The sequence below is a fragment of the Arachis ipaensis genome, chromosome B07 (genome assembly GCF_000816755.2).
Source record: "Arachis ipaensis cultivar K30076 chromosome B07, Araip1.1, whole genome shotgun sequence".
In the NCBI taxonomy this organism is placed as follows: Eukaryota; Viridiplantae; Streptophyta; class Magnoliopsida; order Fabales; family Fabaceae; genus Arachis; species Arachis ipaensis.
Genome location: NC_029791.2, coordinates 55844550 through 55851477, shown reverse-complemented (window position 1 = coordinate 55851477; position 6928 = coordinate 55844550). Strand labels below are relative to the sequence as shown.

Below are 6928 nucleotides of genomic sequence, written 5' to 3'. Positions count from 1 at the left end.
GGGTTGTGCGCACGCACACATGAAAATTCCTTCTTGTGCATACGCACAAATGCTTGTGCACATGCACACTTATCTGTGTGTGCTTTTCCTTGTTTTCTTCATGTGTTCTCCCTTGTACATGCTTTCTTCCACTTTTGGCTATCCATTCTTGCCTTTATGACCTGAAATCACTAAACAAACATGTCATGGCATCAAATGGTATAAAAGTGGAATTAAAATCACTAATTTAGACATAAAATGCATGTTTTCACATTTATATCCAAATTAGGGATAAAAGACAAAAGTATGATATTTTGGTGCTTAAGTGTGAGTTTGTGTGATGAAATCCATCCAAATCAAGCTAAAATATATTGGAAAATATGGACTCATCAATTCCCCTACACTTAAACAGTAGTATGTCCTCATGCTAAACCAAACAAGGATAATAATCAAGGGGGTAATTGATGAGCGGATAATTTATACGCTTTTTGGCATTATTTTTACATAGTTTTTAGTATGATTTAATTAGTTTTTAGTATATTTTTATTAGTTTTTAAATAAAATTCACATTTCTGGACTTTACTATGAGTTTGTATGTTTTTCTGTGATTTCAGGTAATTTCTAGCTGAAATTGAGGGACTTGAGCAAAAATCAGATTTAGAGGCTGAAGAAGGACTGCAGATGTTGTTGGATTCTGACCTCCCTGCACTCAAAGTCGATTTTCTGGAGTTACAGGAGCCCAAATGGTGCACTCTCAATTGCGTTGGAATGTAGACATCCAGGGATTTCCAGCAATATATAATAGTCCATACTTTGCCCGAGTTTAGATGACGCAAACTGGCGTTCAACGCCAGCTTTCTGCCCTATTCTAGAGTTAAACGCCAGAAACAGGTTGCAAAGCAGAGTTAAACGCCAGAAACAGGTTACAAAATAGCATTTAACTCCAAGGAAGACCTCTACACGTGAAATCTTCAACGCTCAGTTCAAGCACACACCAAGTGGGCCCGAAAGTGGATTTCTGCATCAATTACTTATTTCTATAACCCTAGTAACTAGTTTAGTATATATAGAACTTTTTACTATTGTATTGACATCTTTTGATCATGTTTTGATGATTGAACCCTCTTTGGGAGGCTGGCCATTCAGCCATGCCTGGACCATTATCACTTATGTATTTTCAACGGTAGAGTTTCTACACATCATAAATTAAGGTGTGGAGCTCTGTTATTCCTCATGAATTAATGCAAAGTACTATTATTTTTCTATTCAATTCAAGCCTATTTCTTCTCTAAGATATTCATTCGCACAAAAGAACATGATGAATGTGATGATTATGTGACGCTCATCACCATTTTCACTTATCAACGCGTGCCTGACAAACACTTCCATTCTACATGCAAACAAGTTTGAATGCATATCTCTTAGCCTCCTGATCGTGAGATCAGAGTCTTCGTGGTATAGGCTAGAATTATTGGCGGCCATTCTTGAGATCCAGAAAGTCTAAACCTTGTCTGTGGTATTCCGAGTAGGATCTGGGAAAGGATGGCTGTGACGAGCTTCAAACTCGCGAGTGCTGGGCGTAGTGACAGACGCAAAAGGATTACTGAATCCTATTCCAGTATGATCGAGAACCGACAGATGATTAGCCGTGCGTTGACAGCTCATTTTGGACCATTTTCACTGAGAGGACGGGAAGTAGCCATTGACAATGATGATGCCCTACATAAAGCTTGCCATGGAAAGGAGTATGAAGGATTGGATAAAGACAGTAGGAAAGCAGAGGTTCAGGAGGAACAAAAACATCTCCATACGCTTATCTGAAATTCTCACCAATGAACTACATAAGTATCTCTATCCTATTTTATGTTCTATTTATCTTTTAATTATCTTTTAATTATTAAAACTCTATAACCATTTGAATCCGCCTGACTGAGATTTACAAGGTGACCATAGCTTACTTCAAGCCGACAATCTCCGTGGGATCGACCCTTACTCACGTAAGGATTATTACTTGGATGACCCAGTGCACTTGATGGTTAGTTGTGCGAAGTTATGACAAAGAACTGAAATTATGAACGTGCGTATTAAGTTTTTGACGCCGTTACCAAGGAATGAAAGATCACGATTTTGCATACCAAGTTTTTGGCGCCGTTGCCAGGGATTGTTCGAGTTTCGACAACTGACGGTTCATCTTGTTGCTCAGATTAGGTAATTTTCTTTTCAAAAAGTTTTCAAAAAAATCTTTCAAAAATTTTTTATTTTTTTGCGTTTTTTTAAATAATTTTCAAAAAAAATCCAAAAAAATTTATAAAATCATAAAATCAAAAATATTTTTGTGTTTCTTGTTTGAGTCTTGAGTCAAATTTTAAGTTTGGTGTCAATTGCATGTTTTTAAAATTTGTGTATTTTTCGAAAACTCATGCATGTGTTCTTCATAATCTTCAAGTTGTTCTTGATGATTTGCTTTGTTTGATCTTTGCATTTTATTGTTTTGTGTCTTTTCTTGTTTTTCATATGCATTTTCAATTTGTTAGTGTCTAAAGTTTGAAATTTTCTAAGTTTGGTGTCTTGCATGTTTTTCTTTTCTTAAAAATTTTCAAAAATAAGTTCTTGGTCTTCATCTTGACATTCAAAGTGTTCTTGGTGTTCATCTTGACATTCAAAGTGTTCTTGCATGCATCATGTGTTTTGATTCATAATTTTCATGTTATGAGTCTTTTGGTTGTTTTTCTCTTTCTTCATTAAAAATTCAAAAANNNTTGTTACTTGCCTATTAAGAAAGGTTCAATCTTTAAATTTTAAAATCATATCTTTTTGTTTCTTGTTAGTCAAGTAATCAACTATAATTTTCAAAATCAAATCTTTTTAAATTTCTTTTGCAAATCTTTTTCAAAATAAATTTCAATCACATCTTTTTCAAAATCAATTTTAAAATCTATTCTAACCTCTTATCTTTTCAAAATTGATTTTCAAATCTTTTTCAATTAATCCTATCTTTTTGTTTCATTCTTATCTTTTTCAAAACTACCTAACTAATTTTCTCTCTCTAATTTTCGAAAATTACTAACTTCTTTTTCAAAATTTCTTTTCATTAACTCATTATTTTAAATTTTAATTTTAATTTTATTCCTTTTCGTATTTTTGAATTATAACTAATATTTAAAATAAAAATAAAAATATTTTTATTTAATTTTCGAATTCTTCTCCCTCTCATCTTCTTCTATTTATTTATTTATCTACTAACACCCCTCTTTCACTCAAAAATTTGAACCCACTCTTCTCCTCTGTGTTCGAATTCCTATCTTTTCCTTCTTCTATTCTTCTCTTCTTATACTCATATAAGGAATCTCTATACTGTGATATAGAGGATTCCATATTTTCTTTTCTGTTCTCTTCTTTTTCATATGAGCAGGAACAAGGATAAAAATATTCTTGTTGAAGCTGATCCTAAACCTGAAAGGACTCTGAAGAGGAAGCTAAGGGAAGCTAAAGCACAACTCTCTAGAGAAAATTTGACAGAAATTTTCGAAAAAGAAGGAGACATGGCCGAACCCAACAACAATGCAAGGAAGATGCTTGGTGACTTCACTGCACCAAATTCTAACTTACATGGAAGAAGCATCTCAATCCCTACCGTTGGAGCAATCAATTTTTAGCTAAAGCCTCAATTAGTTTCTCTGATGCAACAGAATTACAAGTTTCATGGACTTCCATCAGATGATCATTTTTAGTTCTTAACTGAATTCTTGTAAATCTGTGATATTGTTAAGACCAATGGGGTTGATCCCGAGGTCTACAGGCTTATGCTTTTCCCATTTGCTGTAAGAGACAGAGCTAGAATATGGTTGGACTCTCAACTTAAAGATAGCCTGAACTCTTAGGATAAGCTGGTCACGGCTTTCTTAGCCAAGTTCTTTCCTCCTCAAAAGCTTAGCAAACTTAGAGTGGATGTTCAAACCTTCAAATAGAAAGAAGGTGAATCCCTCTATGAAGCTTGGGAGAGATACAAGCAACTGACCAAAAAGTGTCCTTCTGACATGCTTTCAGAATGGACCATCCTGGATATATTCTATGATGGTCTGTCTGAATTAGCTAAGATGTCATTAGACCATTTTGTAGGTACATCCATTCACCTAAAAAAAAATGCCTGCACAAGCTCAGGAACTCATTGACATGTTTACAAATAACCACTTCATGTACACTTCTGAAAGGAATCCTGTGAGTAATGGGACGCCTCAGAGGAAGGGAGTTCTTGAAATTGATACTCTGAATGCCATATTGGCTCAGAATAAAATATTGACTCAGCAAGTCAATACGATTTCTCAGAGTCTGAATGGATTGCAAGCTGCATCCAACAGTACTAAAGAAACATCTTCTGAAGAAGAAGCTTATGATCCTGAGAACCTTGCAATAGCAGAGGTGAATTACATGGGAGAACCCTATGGAAACACCTATAATCCCTCATGGAGAAATGATCCAAATTTCTTATGGAAGGATCAACAAAAGCCTCAACAAGGCTTTAATAATGGTGGAAGAAACATGTTTAGCAATAGCAAGCCTTTTCCATCATCCTCTCAGCAACAGACAGAGAATTCGGAGCAGGATCCATCTAGCTTAGCAAATATAGTCTCTGATCTATCTAAGGCCACTCTAAGTTTCATGAATGAAACAAGGTCCTCCATTAGAAATTTGGAGGCACAAGTGGGCCAGCTGAGTAAAAGAGTCACTGAAACTCCTCCTAGTACTCTCCCAAGCAATACAGAAGATAATCCAAAAAGAGAGTGCAAGGCCATAACCTTACTTGGTGTGGACGAACCCAGAGAGGAGGTGAAGGACGTGAATCCTAGCGAGGAAGACCTCCTGGGACGTTCACTAACCAATAAGGAGTTTTCCTTTGAGGAACCAAAGGAATCTGAGGCTCATCTAGAGACCATAGAGATTCCATTGAACCTACTTTTACCATTCATGAGATCTGATGACTATTCATCTTCTGAAGAAGATGAAGACATTGTTCAAGGGCAAGTTGCCCAGTATTTAGGAGCAATCATGAAGCTGAATGCCAAGCTATTTTGTAATGAGACTTGGGAGAACGAGCCTCCATTACTCATTAATGAACTAAATATCTGGGTTCAGCACACTTTACCTCAAAAGAAAAAGGATCCTGGTAAATTCCTAATTCCCTGTAACATAGGCACCGTGACCTTTGAGAAGGCTCTGTGTGACCTGGGGTCAGGCATAAACTTAATGCCACTCTCTGTAATGGAGAAACTAGGAATCTTTGAGGTACAGGCTGCCAAATTCTTATTAGAGATGGCAGACAAATCCATGAAACAGGCTTATGGACTAGTAGAGGACATGTTAGTAAAGGTTGAAGGCCTTTACATCCCTGCTGATTTCATAATCCTAGACACTGGGAAGGATGAGGATGAATCCATCATCCTTGGAAGACCCTTCCTAGCCACATCAAAAGCTGTGATTGATGTGGACAGAGGAGAGTTGGTCCTTCAACTGAATAAGGACTACCTTGTATTTAAGACTCAAGGTTCTGCTTCTGTAACCATGGAGAGGAAGCATGAAAAGCTTCTCTCACTGCAGAGTCAACCAAAGCCCCCACAGTCAAACTCTAAGTTTGGTGTTGGGAGGCCACAACTAAACTCTAAGTTTGGTGTTGAACCCCCACATTCAAACTCTAAGTTTGGTGTTGGGAGGTCCCAACAATGCTCTGAATATCTGTGAGGCTCCATGAAAACTCACTGTCAAGCTATTGACTTTAAAGAAGCACTTGTTGGAAGGCAACCCAATGTTATTTAATTATATCTATTTATTTTCCATTGCTATTTTATGTTTTCTTTAGGTTGATGATCATGTGAAGTCACAAAAACTACTGGAATATCGAAAATAGAATGAAAAACAGCATTAAAAATAGCACACCCTGGAGGAAGAATATTCTGGCATTTAAATGCCAGAAATAAGCATCTGTCTGGCGTTTAACGCCAGAAACAAGAACCAAGCTGGCGTTTAACGCCAGAAACAAGCATCAACCTGGCGTTAAACGCCAGAAACAGGCTACATTTGGGCATTTAACACCAAAAACAGGCAGCAGTCTGGCGAGGTTCTATGGACCCCACAGGATCCCCCACAGGATCTGTGGACCCTACAGGATCCCCACCTACCACACTTCTTCTTCTATCCTCTTCACACCTTTTCATAACCCTCTTCCCCAAATACCCTTCACCAATCACCTCCATTACTCCTCCAAAACCATCACTCCTTCCTTTTCACACATCATAACCACCTAAAACCCCCCTTGGCCGAACCACTCACACCTCTCCATCTCATCTATTTTCTTCTTCTTCTACTCCCTCTTCTCTTCTTTTGCTCGAGGACGAGCAAACTTTCTAAGTTTGGTGTGATAAAAGTGTTGCTTTTTGTTTTTCCATAACCGTTTATGACACCTAAGGCCAGAGAAACCTCTAGAAAGAGGAAAGGGAAGGCAAAAGCTTCCACATCTGAGTTATGGGAGATGGAGAGATTCATCTCAAAAGCTCATCACTAAAAAAAGGATGGAGCGAAAAAGAGAGCCCACTTATGGACCTCAACAAGAGTATGAGGAAATTCCTCATCATGAAATCCCTGAGATACCTCAGGGGATGCACTTCCCTCCACAAAACTATTGGGAGCAAATCAACACTTCCCTAGGAGAATTAAGTTCCAACATGGGACAACTAAGGATGGAGCACCAAGAGCACTCCATCATCCTCCATGAGATTAGAGAAGATCAAAGAGCTATGAGGGAGGAGCAACAAAGACAAGGAAGAGACATAGAGGAGCTCAAGAACACTATTGGTTCTTCAAGAAGAGGAAGACGCCACCCTCACTAAGGTGGACCCGTTCCTTAATCTCCTTGTTCTTATTTTCCTGTTTTTCGTTTACTATGCTTCATGTTTTA

At 37.6% G+C, this 6928-nt stretch overlaps 1 long non-coding RNA gene across 1 annotated transcript in view; it reads right to left on the bottom strand.

Moving 5' to 3' along the window:
• Positions 210-6928, bottom strand: part of LOC110264217 — a 10508-nt gene continuing 3789 nt past the window's right edge. The window contains exons 2-3 of the long non-coding RNA XR_002349947.1: positions 4713-4717; positions 210-221 (exon numbers count right to left, since the gene is read on the bottom strand). This is a non-coding gene — a long non-coding RNA (uncharacterized LOC110264217). The remainder of the gene's footprint in view (positions 222-4712; positions 4718-6928) is intronic.